This window comes from Cavia porcellus, unplaced genomic scaffold (genome assembly GCF_034190915.1).
Source record: "Cavia porcellus strain 051 isolate PalLab524CR breed Dunkin Hartley unplaced genomic scaffold, mCavPor4.1 scaffold_1, whole genome shotgun sequence".
NCBI classification, from domain to species: Eukaryota; Metazoa; Chordata; class Mammalia; order Rodentia; family Caviidae; genus Cavia; species Cavia porcellus.
In genome coordinates, this window is record NW_026947484.1 from 166,024,171 (window position 1) to 166,040,328 (window position 16,158).

The following is a 16,158-nucleotide window of genomic DNA, read 5'->3' on the forward strand; positions in this document are numbered from 1 at the left end:
AGAAAGAAAGTTAAGTATCTGTTTACTTATAAAAACATGATGTTACATATAGAAAGTGCTAGAGGTACCACCAAAACTGATGAAACTAATGAGCTCAAAAAATTTTCAGGATGTAAAATCAGTCTACAAAATCAGTAGCATTTCTGTCTTGTTTACTTTCTATTCATTGCTGAGACACAATACCTGACACCCAAAGTTAGGAGAGGAAAGGTTTATTTCTTACAGTTCTTGGAGGTTTTAGTCCATACTCAGTTGGCTCCAAGTCAGTGTTGCATAGTAGGGCAGCCATTCATGGCCACTGCAAATAGCAAGGCATGAACCGGCAAAAGAGAGGGACATACTTGTTCCCACCATTACATTGTATCCTGAAACCACCGCTGGGAAGGTGAAACGCTCACACCATCAATCCAAGCACTAGACAATGAACCAATCACAAATGCTAGATTTGGTTGAGTCCATAATTGTATGAGGCTTCGGGGCCACTGACATATACCATGACATTCCACCCATGGCCCCCAAAGACTCATGCACATCCTTTATACAAAAGACATTTAGTCCATCTCCAAGTTGCCAAATGGTTTCAACATTGCTGAAAAGTCAAAGTCCCAAATCTCCTACAAGATCTATGGCAAACTCTTAACTGTAACCCTCTGTACAAATGAAATAAGGTTAAACATTTCCAAAATGCAAAGACACAAGACAGATATTACCATTGCAAAAGTTACAAACAGGGGGACATTGGAAACCACTGGAAACCAAAGCATTGGAACCAAAACAAGTGCAACATTCAGCAAGACAAACATGTCCTAGAGTTCTATGCTGAGCATTTGAAGCAATCTCCAAAAAACTGTTGGCAAGCTCCAAAAACTTTGGGTGATTCCACTCCCCACGGTACTTCCAGGGATTTTAACTCCTACAGCTTCTCTCTTAAGCCCCCTCTACTTGGTTTTTGCAGTTTTCCTTGGATGATACACATTGCTAGCTTTTCCAAACTTCTAGGGTCTCCACTGCACCTTTGGCTTCACTTGTATGCTTTACATATTTCTCTCTCAAGGGCATACTGCTTGGCCTGCCAGGACTTTCGCTATCAGGGTGGAAGCTGTCTTATCCTCAGAATTTGTGTATTTTCTTTGCACCTAAAATCAGTAGCATTGTGGCTGCTGCCAAGGTTTGCTGTGAACTGGAGTGGTAGCCAGGTTTTTCTCTCTCTTGGTTGTAGGGGTCAAGTGTCTGGATCGTTGGACTCTGTGAACTTAATTGTGAGGAAAAACTTTTCTATGTCACTGCCATTTTGGAACCTGGTGCAGCTGCCACCATTTTGGAACCTCATGTGGCCTCTGTCACCATTTTGGAGCATGGTGCTCTGCAGCTTTCTCCCCAGAGCAAAGTCTTTCACTTTTGCAGTTTTGAGGCTGCAAAGGATGGAGATCCACTGCTTCCTGAGATGCCCTTGGGCCATGTTTTTTATTTTTCTATTCCTTCTCAGTAATCAAAGTCTCAGCTCTATCTTTACAGTCCAAAGCTTTCTGGCCAAACTCACAATGTTTTAAATCATCCTCTGGCTCCTTGCTCTTGATTCACAACATAAATATGGCTAAAAGCCCCTAACCATATCCATTACACAACCTCAACATTAGACTGCCTTGAAATTTTTTCTGACATATTAATCAGTCTACCACCCTTAATCTCAGTTTCAGGCAAAGTCTCTGTACATGAGCAAAATGCAGACAAACTTTCTGCCAAGCCATAAATACATCGTGAGAGGTCCAAAAACCAATGCCATCCTTCCTCCCAGCAGAAACCTCCTGAGCCTGATCTTTACTGACAGGCTTTTTATCTGCCCTCTTGTTGCCTGAGCTCTGATCAGAATCTTCTCTACAGAACAGCCTAAGTTTTTCCAGCTCTATGCATTCAGGCAACATCTCTGAACCTTTCTAAACTCTGCCCACAAGCCATTTCCAAAGGATCTTGAACCACATGGTCAGGTGTAGTCACATTGACAACCGCACTGCTCTAGTATCAAATTCAGTCTTAGTTACTTTTTGCTCATCGATGAGACAAAATACTTCATGTCCAAAGTTAGGGAAGAAAAGCTTTATTTCTTACAGTTCTTGGAGATTTTAGCCCATACTCAGTTGGCTTCAAGGCAGTGTGGCATGGCGGGGCTGCTGTACATGACAGTCACAAACTGCAAGGCATGAACTGGAAAAGAGAGAGGGACACATCTTCTCCTGCCATTACACTGTATCCTGGGTCCAACCCTAGACAGGTGACACCACCAATCCAAGCACTAGACAAAAAAACCAATCACAAATGCTAGATTTGGTCAAGTCCATAACTGCATGAGGCTTGGGGTCCACTGACATAAACCATGGCAATTTCTATACATTAACAGATATCTGTTCAAAAAAGAAATCAAGAAAATAGTCCCATTTACAATAATTCATACACACATATACTTAGGATTACAGTTAACAAAAGAGATAAAAGATGTATACTGAAAATTATAAAACATGAATGAAAGAAATTGAAGAAGACAAAAACAAATGGAGAACTATCTCAAGTTTATTGATTTATAGAGCCAACATTGTTAGTTAATTTACATTGTCACTTGAATAAAAGATCTGAAACTGTAAAATTACTAGAAGAAAACATGGGGGAAAGCCCTCTGTAATATTGATGTGGGCAATGATTTTTTTCACTATGACCCGAAAAGCACAGGCAACAAAAACAACACTAGACAAATGGAACAGCATCAAACTGAAAAGATTTTGCACAGCAGTGGAAACAATTAGGAGGGTGAAGAGACAACTTACAGACTGGAGAAAATATTTGTAAACCATATATCTCATAAAGAATTAGTATCCAAAACATAAAAAGCTCAACTCGATTTCAAGAAAATATAACCTGATTGAAGATTTAAAACTAGGCAAATGATCTCAGTAGACAGTTCTCAAAAGAAGATATACAAGTGACCATCAGTTATGTGAAAAAACAGTTGACATCACTCAACATTATGCAAATTTAAAGCACAATGAGATATCACTTCACACCTGTTGAGATGGCCATTGTCAAAACAATGAAAGGACTGTCTTCAGAATATGGAGAATAGAGAACCCTAGCAAGAATGGACATTAGTATAACTATCATGGAAAACAGTGTGGAAATTCTTCCAAAAAAGTAAGAATACACTACCTGTGATCCAGCAGTCCTACTGTTAGGCATAGTTTGAAAGGAAATGAAATCAATGCCTGTCCATGTTCATTGACTCATTATTCTTAGCAAGGAAGTCATGGAATGAACCCAGATGTTCATCAGAGGACAAATGAATTAAAATGTGTCACCCAGAGTCAATGGAAAATGTTCAGCCCGAGGCACATAGAAATCTTGTTATCTGCAGTAACCAAATGAGACTGGGTCACATGGGCTAAGTAAAATAGCCTGGAACAGAAATACAAACACCAATGACGTCACTTACATGTGGAATCCACCAAACCTGAGCGTGCAGGACCCAGAGCAGACAGTGCTTCCCAGGAGTGGGGTTGGGGAAAGGCTTTTCAGAAATCACAGAGTTTCCTTAGCCTGCAGGGAAAAGCTTAGAAGATCTATCACATGGTATGGTGACTGTAATTAATAATATGAATATTGGAAAATTGCTAAGGGTAGATTTTAAATGCTTTCACCACAAAATTAATTGAAGCGATAGATACGCTAATTAACTTAATCATTCTACAATGTATATGTATATATCAAAATATCAAACTATCTCATTAGTACATACAATTATTTGTGTTGTAGTCAGGGGTTGTGAGGAGAACAATTAGAGTCAGGACACAGAATCTATATTATTATTTTATTATGGTCACCCAGAGTTTAACACAAGAAAGTGCAAGAAAACTGTCCACAACACTAAAGACCCAGAATGTTCAGCCCAGGGCCTGGATCCCACAGCAATGTTCTGCATGAGTCCAGATGAAAAACCTAGTGTCCATGAAAATGCATCCCATGAGTCCAACTGGATGTCTAGAGCCCACAAGAAGGACTCAGACCAGTTTATTAAATGGATCCATGGCCCAATGGTCAGTAGTGGAAGCCAGAAAGTCTATGCCAGCAGGATGAAGGAGTTGTGCTGGTAGGTTGAGAGTTCTGCACTGGAGCTGAGAAATCGTGCTCAAAATAAGAACCAGGGCTGTCCTGAAAAGTATCACAGCCATCTTCAGTGACACGAAGGTCCCAAGCTCTTCTGATGATAAGAACAGTTGAATACATGCCAGAATGCCAGCATGATGAGTTTGTCCTGGAGATTAAATGGCACATGTCTTCCCCTCTGGAGCCAGGAAGTGATGTTTGATGTAAGGACCAGAGCTCCCCCAAAGTGGACCACAGCCACTCTCACCAACAAGGTCCTGAGCTCCTCTGATGACAATGGTCGAACTCATACTGGGGAAGTTAGTCATGACAAGCTCCTCCAGGAGAACCAATGGCTCAAACAGCAACATGTAGGAGAACCTACCACACCTTACTCTTCTCCATATCTCTATTTTTGCAGACAACTTTCCTCAGGTGGAATATCTATGCTCAGCACCATGCTGATTTAATTCAGCCAGCGTTAAGTTGACCACTAGTTTTTAATTCATAGCAATTTGCTAATTAAAATTTAAAAGAAAAGGAAAAAAAGACTATCTTCTTTGCATTCCCCCTGCCCCCACATCCTAGTACTACAGGAGGACAGGTGTCCCAGAAGAGCATAAATGCCAGCCTTCCTTTCTTACCCAGATTCTGCCTTCTGCTCCCTGCTGAGCCTGTGGTCACAAAACACAGTTTGGTTGTCCTCTTTTGTTGTTGCTGCTCTTTTCTTTGACCTTACTCTTAAGGCCCCCCTTTGCCGTGGTCTGACGCTGGCCAGGGTCCTGTGTGTGGGGTGGCTGCGGCATGTGCTTTGGCTGAAGGTCCAGCTTTCTTGGGCAGTTGTGCATGCAGCCTCATGTGGTGAACCACACTGTCCTGCACTAAGTGTGCTGATATAAGCAGCTAGGGCTAAAAGAACCCTTCAGGGCTTCTGAGACGGAGGAAGCCAAGAGAATCTGAAGCTTCCCCCAGATCCCCCAACCATTTGCCTCCTCAGATGTTCCAATCCATGATTGCACCCTGAGTTCTTTAATATGGAACTACTTTATTTTTTTTTCCAAGAATAAATTATCTATTACCCTTGTTCTTTCCCTGAAATAAAAGTTATATATCCATTCATTAGCTGATTGCTTTGAAGTGGTCAAAATCATAGTCTAGGGAATATATAGGCCTCATTCTTCTGGGGAGGCCATCAGAGTTACAGAAAAAGCCAATGTGATTTGGAGATGATGTGACAGTTCCTGGTCTGCTTCGCAGTCAGGATGTGGGCTCTGGAAACAACATAGGGAACACTGGAGAGGATAACACAGACACAGGCAGGAAGTCCTCAGACCACAGCCCAAGTCAGGTAGTTGTAGTGAAGGATGGAAGGAAGGAGGACCAAGAGGAAGAGGGTGCAGCCTCCCACATCTGAGGACAATGTGTCTGGGCTGACCGGAGTCGCTCTGATCAGAAGCCAGGAAGTGCAGCGGCCTCTGTGTGGGGCCACATCAAGGCTGCAATGTGGATATGGGAGCTGATGGTCAGCAGTGTCCCTGGCACCATCTGCAGGCTGGCACAGGCAGCATGTTCATGTCTGTGGGAGGCACATCAGAAACCTCCGCTGGCCAGCGAGACAATGTTCTGGGGAAAATGGGTCAGTGCTGGATGTACAGAATTTTTTTTTTTGTATGACTCATTTCGTTAATGCTGTTCATATAGCACTTTCATTATTAGCTATAGTAAGTGATTAAAGTAGATGGGAGGGCAGTGATACACAACCCTGCATTGCTGTACAGGAGAATCTTGAGTCCCTGATTTGTTTTTGTTGGTTTGTTTTTTTTTTTTGGTACCAGGGATCGAACTTAAGACCTTATGCTTGTCAGGCAGGCGCTTATGGCACTGAGCTAAATCCCGGGCCAGAGTCCCTGATCTGATCTCCTGGAGCTTTCAGAGCTAACACTGCATAAAGATCGAGGAGCACTAGAAGTACTGAACAGCCTGACACTTTATAGATGACTCTTGTCTTGCCTCCTTTTCTCTTATTGTTAAGACAAAATACCTGACACCCAAAATGAAGGAAGGAAAGGTTTATTTAGCTTACAATTTTTGGAGGTTTCAGTCTATACTCAGCTGGCTGCACTGCAGGGTGGCGTGGCTAAGGGACAGCCATTCATGGTGGCAACAAGTGGCAAGTGAAAAGGACATAAAGGAGGAAAAGTGTACCTCCCTCTCTTCCTTATATTATATTCTGGCTACTGTCCCTGGGTGGCTACAGCACTCACACTGCCAATTCCAGAGCTAGATGATGAACCAATCCCAAATGCTAAATTCAGCCACCTCCATGATTGCATGAAGTTTGGGGGGATGTTTTAACAAATCACAACATTCTACCCCGGCCCCTAAATATTCATGTACATCTTTTATGCAAAATACAATTAGTCCATCTCCAAGTACTGCTAAAGTTCTAACAGTTTTAGCATTGCTCAAAAGTCCAAGTCCCAAGTTTCCTCTGAGATCGAAGGCAAACTAGTAGCTATAACTCTGTGAGAAATGAAAAAAAAGTTAAACACTTCCAACATATACTGGTATAAGGAAACATTACCATTCTAATAGCACAAACATGGGGACATATAGAAATGGAAACAAAGGAAGTTCAAAATCCAACAGGGAAAACATTAAGTCCTGTAGTTGCACATTCATCATCTGTAGCAAATTGTGAGCTCCAAAGGCCTTGTGTGACTCCACCCCCATGGCACTTCTGGTGGTTATAACTCCCACAATTTCTCTCTGAGGCCCACTCTGCTTATTCCTTGAAGCTTTCCTCAGACAACCCATGCTTCTGGCTTTTCCAAACTTCTGGGTTCTCCATTGCACCTTTGACTTCACACTCACAGCTTCACACACTGCCCTCTCAGGGGTGCACTGCCTGGCCTCTCAGGCTTTCTGAAATCAAGATGGAAGCCTTTTAACCTCAAAACTTATGCATTCTCCATGCACCTAAAGTCAGTGCCATGTGGATACTGCCAAAGTCTGCTGCCAGCTGGAGCAGTAGCCAGGTTTTCCTCGTCTTGGCTGTAGGGGTCAAGTGCCTGGAACACTTTGAAGCTGATTATGAGGAACAGCTTCTCTTTATCACCTCCATTCTGGAACCTGGTTCAGCTGCTACCGTTTTAGAACCTGTTGTGGCTCCCTCCAACCATTCTGGAACATGGTGCTCTGCAGCTTTCTCCTCAAACCAGTCTTTCACCTTTGCAGTTTTGAGGCTGCAAAGGATGGAGATACACTGCCTCTTCCTGTGATGCCTGCAAGCCACCTTTTTAATTTTTCTGTTTCTTCTCAGCAATTGAGATCTCAGCTCTATCTTTACAGTCCAAAGCTTTCTGGCCAAACTCACAATGTTTTAAATTATCCTGCTAGATTCTTTGCTCTTGATTCACACCATAAATCTGGCTAAAAACCCCCAACAATAGCTATGCTACCACCTCAACATCTGATTGCCTTGAAATTTCTTCTGCCAGATTAATCAATCTGCCACCTTTAATATAAGTCTTAGGCAAAGTCTCTGCACACAAGTAAAATGAGAAGAAGATTAAGAAGAAAGGAGGTTTCTTTGGTCGTGGAGAACAGGATTTTCTTTTTCAAGGGCTGTCCTGTGTGTACAATACTTGTTGGACACCAAGAAGATCCATGAAGTTATCCAATCAGGAATGGAGAAAGACTGTTTTAGGGACAATGGAAAAGAAGATGTTAGCAGTTCACAGGCCCTAGGTGGAAAAAGAAGTGGCAGGAGCTATGGGAATGTCCAGGAAGTGACCTCAGTGTGACCCAATTAGACATGGTGGCCCTGCTCTGAGGAGTTCCGTGGGACATACAAGTTAGGAAACCAAGTCCTTCTCTAAGAAAGCCAGGTTCTCCATCTACATTAGACCACTGTATCCTCTGTGTGCTGCACGTGTCCATGGAGGTTAACATGTATGCATACCCTTCTCATAGCCACACCTCACACACTTGCCCTATCCCAGGCTCCCAACTGGAAAAGAGCCATACTCCTGCTGTGCTAGATGTGTTCACATTTGTCAGTGCTTAGGCCAGAATCCTGCATGTGCTGTACTTTATCAATCTGAAGTTGCTATTGATTGTTAGATGCAGGGTTGTTTTATGTAGCACTAAGAGAAGGAAAACAACCTACAGCCAAATTACAATACATCGGGGCTGGAGATTTAGCTCAGTGGCATAAGCTCCTGCCTTGTAAGCAGGCAGTCGTGAGTTCGATCCCCGGTACCGATAAAAAGGAAAAAGACCAAAAAGAAAAAAAGAAAAAAAAATTACAATACATCACTTATCATGAACCACATTTCAGAAATGTCAAAATCTGAGAAATGTGAATTAGAATTTATAGATTATGAAGTGTGGTATTTAGGAAGCATCATCTGGTGTATTATTCCAACCATAGTTATAATGTGTTCAATGGTAGTTATTTATAGACATGTCCAGAAGATAAATAGACAAAATCTGGATATCTTAGTCCACTTGGCTTATTATAATAAACTAAATCACATGGGTGGCCAACAAACAACAGAAACATGTTTCTCACAGTTGTGAGGCTGGGAAGTCGTAGTCAAAGCCTGCAGGCTTGGTGCTTGCCGAGAGCCTTCTGGGTCCATAGACAGCAGGATGATGCAGCGTTGTCAGCCTGGTGGAAGAGGCTATGTGAGTACTGAACACCCACAAAGGTACAGTCTTTCCACACCCACCTTTCATGTTACTGTATGGGGGTTAGGTTTTGGAATGTAGGTTTTCCTCGGGAGAGGCCCAAACTTGAGTGTATAGCATAGGGCCAGCAAAGCTGACTTTCCTTGACACAAGCTACCCAAGGTGACTCTTGTCTCTTTTACTCTTCTCTGGGCCCTGTCATACTCTAGAATAGTGATATGTGGAGAATGGAATAGAAGAGCTCACGCCCAGCTTCCTGAGATGAAGGTGCAGACTGTGAGCTGCACCACCATCAGGGGACCAGTACAGACATCACCCACGTGAAGCTGGTTCTCCAGAGTCAAGTATGGCCTGTTTTGCCTGAATCTATATGATTTCTCTGTGTAGATCTCACAGTCAGGTCTATTCAGCCTCATTTCTAACCTTATACTTTGAGAAACCAAGACTTAGTAGGGAGAAAGAGAAAGAGATGAGTTTTAAATCAGTTTTGAGTGTAAAGTTTTAAACTGTACCTGTAGTAATGAAAAAAATGACAAAACTGATGTTTTAAAGTTGTTTGCAGTGCATAAGGTAAAATATATTCATATCACAAATTCTCAATATGTAGAATTGAGGGAAGATTTGCCTTGTGACCCAGAGGGATCTCCTGTTAAGTGACCCAGTCAGTGAAAATGAGCAGAGTGCTGTTAGCATGGAGTTTTCAGCAGGTGCAAGGGCAAAATGGGGATTAGTATGTGAGGAAAGTAAAGAAGTCTTCTTTCAAAAATTCACACTTTGAACAGGATCAGAGTATGATAACTGAAACTCAAATGTATGCATAGTTCCATTAATGGCAGAGAGGGACTTTTGAAAGGGCATAAGTGGTTGTACCCCAAGTCCCTTTATATAAAGATCAAGTCATCACCAAACAGGGACAAGAGGAAGAGAAAGCAGAGACCCTGTGTCTGTGAACATTGAAGAAAGTCCACACAAAGACAAGACTGGATGCAGAGCAGGAAGAGAGCGCTGCCTGCCCAGAGCTGAACCTGTGGGACCCTCAGCTAGGATGTCAGCCTCCAACACAGACATCAGAAACATTTCTGTCATGTAAGAGACTCACTTGGTGGCATTCGCTATGCCAGCTCAAACGAACTCACCACCACATGTGCTCTGTGCTCTGGAACTGCTCTGCTGGCTAATGAGAATACTCATTCATGTCTCTTCCCACACCAATCGCTAGGAATAGCTTGGTCTTTGCCTTGCTTTAGATTCACCAAACTTCATCAGATCCTCACAGCAGTGAAGATAACTTATTTTCAAATGGAAATTTGAAATGCCTGTTAGTCTCAGAGAGTTCAGTTACAAAGTGGCTCTAGAGTCACTCGATTTCATCTTTTTTTTCCCATCAAGTGCATTTAAAGGTAGTGCCAGGGTCAGGAGTACCCTAAGCCAAGCCTGCAGCTGCTCTCTCCTCTTAGCTACATGTTGTACTGATTTCATATAGTAGAAATCAAACGGGATTTTCAGAGAAGCGAAGCTCCTAGAGTTTTAGCAAATCTCTGAAACTTAACACATTCAAGGCACCTAGTTATTGCCTTTCTGTGGGCATGGGTGGAAGGGAGGAAGTAGAAGACGTGTATGCTATAGCGACCTCAAGGAGCATATGTGGTTTGTCTTCTATCTGCATGGTCTTCCCAGGGCCCTGTTGCTTGAGTCATTATACAAACATGTCCAGCAAGAGCCTTGTCAGGCATGGTAATGCCTCAGTGCAGATCGGAAAGAGCAATTGTTAGAGTTCAAAGGCAGCTCCAGAATTGTAAGCAGTCACATTCAGCCCTGGTAGGGAGGTGGGGAGAGCTGTGATCAGCATGGGGACAGCTCCCTCACAGCACAAACTCCTTCTTGGTTTGACTAGGGACTTGGTTTCTACTGTGGGAGCAAGAGCTTTTTCCAGAGCCCCTCCCTTCACTAATCTTCAAATCAGCCCAGCCCAGCCCGCAGTCTTCCTGGTCTTCAATCTTTTACCCCTGAACCCCAGCAAGTGCCTTGAATGTGCTCCAGACTGTGGTTCTGGGCACAGTCTGCTCATCCTCCCCAGCTATGCTTTCGGTTGCCATCTTTCAGCCTGTATTTAATATCAATCTGTCTCCTGGATTGGTTATTGATCCTACTGGAGCACTCAGAGGAGCTGGCTAAGAGGCTCTGCTCTGTGAAGTATATGTAGCTGTTCACACAGGCTTCCTGGTGGGCTACAACCCTGGAGCAGGGAACCTTAAGGAGAAGCAGGCCTGCCCTGAGCAAGGCGCAAGGCAGGGCATATCCAGTGGGTGACAGGGCCCGTCCGTCAGGCCCTTCCTCTCCTCCCTTTTTCCTGCCTCTCTTCCTCCCTCCTGCTCCTTTTGTCCTCCCTCCTCTTTTTCCTTTTCTATTTCACACTTCCCTTCCTTTCTTATTCTTTTCTTCTGCAGACATCTAATGACCACTGGCACTGTGCCAGGGATTGTGTGAATTCAGCCCAAAGTCCTTAGTTCCCAGAGCTCTGTGTCCAGGGTCAGCAGGATGTGGCTTCTCAGCAGAGGGCGGTGAGCCCTGCTCCATGTGTGCCGCTGCTCCACGTGTGCTGGGGAGAGGGCGCCGAGCCAGGCCAGAGTTCTGCAAAGGGTGTATCTGGGCCTTGGATAAATGAGAGAGGCAAAGGGAGGAAGAGCTTGCAGCACAGAGGGGCCAGCAGTGCAAAAGACTGGAGACCCTGTGTTTTCTTGGGGAAGTGCAGGTGGTTTGAGACAGATGGGCTCCAGGTGAGGGAGATGGACAGGAAGCCAAAGGATCACCCTAGGAGATGAGTCTTTGGCCTGAGGCTGTGTAGGCTAGCTCTTGGTGCCACATGCACCCTAGGACAAAGGCTGCTCCCAGAAGGGCAGTGTCATGCTACAGTCAAGGTCCGCGAGACTCTCACTGAGTCTGCATCCCTGTCTGCCTTCAGCACTGACATGACTGAGTGTTGAGTTCTGCTCCTCACTAGATGCAGACCTGGCTCTGCAGGAGATGTGCTGAGTTGGCACCACAGAGCTTGTGCGGGGAAAAGGTTTATTCATGGTCCTGCTGCTTGGGCGTAGTGGATTCCGGTGTGGAATGCAAAAGGTGGCAAGAAAATCCATTTCCCCATTTACAGAGCCCATCTTATTGCCATGCTACTCCTGCCGGTGTGTAAAGTGAAGCAGGAAGCAAGGGAGACAGATGGGGTTCTGAGAACTCTTTGCAAAGTGAAGTGTGGACTATGAACACCTTCATTTGCAAGAAAATGATGCAGACACCTTGCCTTGAAGCCTTTGGTAGGTAGGCATCAGTAGAGAAAGTGCTTAAGCCAGACAGGGGATTAGAGTCCTACAACCTCAGGCACAACTTCTAGCTGCCCTGAGCCTCCATCTCATTACTGGGAAAAGGCAATAGCACAGGGAGGTCCCAATTATTCACCTCCTCCAGTGCCCTTGGCTTGACCTTGCGACTTCAGACCAGAACTGGTTTTCCTGCCTGGCTTGGTTATTTTTCTCTCATTATTGGGACAAAATATTCAATGTCGAAAATTAAGGGAGGAAAGGTTTATCTAGCTCACAGTCTCTGGAAATTTCAGTACATAATCAGCTGGCACCAAGGCAGGGTGACATGGCACAGGCGCAACAGTTCAAGGTGGCAGAAGACAGCAAAAGCAGCAAGAGCAAAAGCAGGAAATAAGCCTCTTTCCTGCCTTACATTGTATGCAGGTTATCTGTCCACATCGTCTCCGAGCCCTCCACTCACCAGGCTCAGCGTGTTTACAGAGTGAGGGCCTTGGCTCCCTGCTGAATCACTTAAACTTCTCAAATAAGACATGCCCTCTATGACCCAGGATGTAGAACTGCTGAGTTCTTAGTTAAATTTCTAAATTTTTCAAGTTAACACAATGTATCAACCATAACACTGTCCTTTTCCTTAGGGTTCAGGTTTGTGCATCCCATTGACCGTGGGATCAGGGCAGTGGAACAGGGTCAGCCCTGTTCTATGCCGTTGTACTTTCCTGGAGTTTTCTACTTTTCTTCTTGGGTTTCCTTGCAACAAATTTGCACTCAGTCCACATCACACAGCCAAGAACAAGAAGACCTGCAGCTTGAATGGCTCACCTGCTCCCCAGTTGACCCATAGATATGTGAACAAGAAGGAGCCATTGTACTCCAAGCCACTGAGCTTTATGGTGCTTGTTACTCTGCAGTAGCTAAATGACACAAACACTGGAGCAGTGAGAAGCTACTTCTCTAACAGCTCCCACATCCTTTGCTGGAGATGGTCTCTCTGCATGCCCTCTCTTCCTCTGTGGGCTGGTCTTGCCAACCTAGGAACTCGTTTTCTAACTAACTGGTGGGCTCTCCCATGCTCTTTGCTTATTCCTTCTTAAGAAGAGAGCTCCCATATGGACAGACTTCAGGGCAAGGAAGGCAGGGTGGCCTCTGCCTAACATCTAGAAAGAAGTGAGGGCCCCAGAGAACAGCCTGGGAAGTAATGAGGTCACCAGCAGCCACACAATGTGCACATGAGGGTAGATCTGTCTGCAACTGAACTTTCATCCAACACTGCAGCTCATGCAGATGCCTGGCAGAGTTCAGTCCCAGCCACTTAGGGCCCCATGAGGACCCAAGAGAGCAAAGGTTGTCCTTGGAAGCTACTTAATTTGCGGATACTCTGTTGCACGAGAATGGGTAGGTAACTAGCTCACTTACCTTGGGGGTTTCCTGGGAGTAATACATGAAAAGCACCTGTAGGTGTCATCAGCAGAATTACGGCATGCCCAGGATGCTCATGCTGATCCCAGGAGCTACAAATACCTTAGCTTATGCCACAGACGGGATAGGGCAGATGTGACTAGTGACATGGCCTTAGATGGCAAGATGTTCCTGGGTTTCCTGTGGGTCTGGTCTAATCCCATAGTCCTTAGCGATGCAGTATATGTGTCAGCTGTTTCAGTTATGTGTGACTCCATCTCAGAGAGGTGGAGTCAGGCAGAGATGAGGATGGTAGAGGAATTGGGGAGCCACACGATGAGCAGGATTGAATACTCTGCTGTGATTAGAAGATGGGAAAGAGGCCTGAACCAGGAATGGGCCTTCTAGAAGCTGGGAAGACACAGGAACAGGATTCTCTAGGATCTCCCAAAGAGAGATTCAGCCACAGAACACCTTGATTTTAACCCAGGGTACCCACACTGGACCCAGATCCTCGTATCTGAAAGGCAAATAGATTTTTTGTGGTTTTAAGCATCACGTTGATGATGTTTTGTTGCAGCAGCCAGAGCAAAAGAAAATCTAGTATAACCTATCAGGGTTTGGTGTTGTGGGTTTCCTGTGGCCTTTCTCTTTCTGGCCTCACTTTTGAAACTAGTGGACTTAACTTGAGGAAGGAACACAAACCTTGGCACTGTTGAGAATGACACAGCAGCTACTAGTGGGTCCAGCGGAAGCAGTCACACACCAGGTGTCTCACCTTTTAATGGCTCTGGTGGCTCCACTGTGGCTGAAGGGCTCAGTTTTTATCCTCTGTTCCATTAAGGAGAAGAGCAGTATTTATTCTTCTGAGGAGCTTCTCAGTAGCCAAAATGAAAAAGTGTTGGCTGTGAGGCATTTCATTTTTTCTTTCTGGGAATTTTGATGTTGAAAATTACTCCAAGAAGTTTAGGGCCATTTGTCATAAACTTGTATGCTCCTGAGAAACAGCCACAGTCCACAGTCCGTAGTCCATGATCCCCAGTCCATGGTGCACAGTCCATGATCCACTGTCCACAGTCCATTGTCCACAGTCCACAGTATTTCCTCTTCTTGCTAAGCAGAGGTCTCAGGACAGGAGGGTGCCCTTTAGCAGTTTCTTGGCTGCCAAGGGATTGGGCTAAAATTGCTTTCAGAATTTTTTATTTGTATAAAAATTTGTTTCCCAGAGACTTCAGAGGCTGAGTTGTGCCTACACCTTCACACATATATTGTGCTAATTTTTCAAAATGGTAACCGTTTATATATACAAAGACCTCATGAGACTCACCAAGTATAAGGGATATGAATGTTGATAACAAGCATGTTCATTTATTCCTCAGTGGTAGAAGCGGACTATTAAGTACCAATTCTCATGGACTCACTTTATTCTGGCACCTTACATATATTCCCTTGTTTTAATCCTTATGACCTGTATAACATTAAGTCTTCTTTTCTTGATGCTGAGATCAGTGAATCAAAGTTTGCCTGAATGAGAGTGCAACTTGGCTGTTTCCAGGTCAGTGCTTTCCTATCACCCTGTACTTCTCGGAGGAAGAATGGACCCCATGCCGTTCCTCTGCTCTGACCACAACTTCTAGACATCCATGGCTGAGCATGTGCTCACCTTTGCTCCCAGAGTGGGCCTTGGTTGTACTCGGGCCCTGGCAGGTATGCAGCCAGTTGGGTGGATGAATTGGTACCTGGCAGACCAGGGCCCCGGTGGGAGCCCAGTTGGCAAGGGAAACTCTGATTTCCATTCACATGTTCCATCCTTTGTGTGGTTCTCCTGCTGTGGTCCCCTTCAAGACCATGACAGGCAACATCCTCATGCTGATGGTCCCGAAATACCCTTGACAGCCTCAAGAGATCTGCGGTCAGTGCATGTCACTGCTGTGCACTCCAGCCTACACAGGCGTGATCTCAATCTGTGCTACTGTGCTTCCCTCAGAGGAGCATCCTGGGAAGCCAGGTAGCTGCAAGGAGCCCCAGAGCAGGGCTGAGCCTGCACTGAGGGACACTGGGTGCACCTTCCTCTTCCTGTTTGAATTAAGGTGTGCACACTATTGCTTCAAACACAGTGGCCTAGCCTCATGTTCTGATCAGGGACTAGATGCAACAGCTCCTTGAGTGGATGTGGGTATCTTCTTGCCTTGTCTGTGCTCCTGTCTCAGTGTCCTGTAGTTCCACTAAGATAAAAGCCATCCAGTGCCCTGCCATCTGCCTTTCTTGTCTTACTATTTCCTCTTATCCCACTGTACCAGATGTCCAAACTCTTTTTCATCATCCATCTCTTCCTTTTAAACCAATAATTTACAGGTGACAGTGTGGGCATGGTGACTCTCATTGTCTTCCAGGCTAGTAGTAACAGCAGACATTTTACAAATAGTAAAAATTTTAAAAGCAGTAAGATAGTAGTGGAAATCTTGAAGTTGCTTTATTTATAACAGGAGGCTAAGAATGGCAGGAGACTGCACTCTCATGAAGGAGTTCATTAAACCCGAGAGGCACCAGGAAGCCCTAGAGAGGGTTGCAGAATCTGGCATTATTCTGTCATCGCTGGAGCACCAACATTCGATGCCAGTCC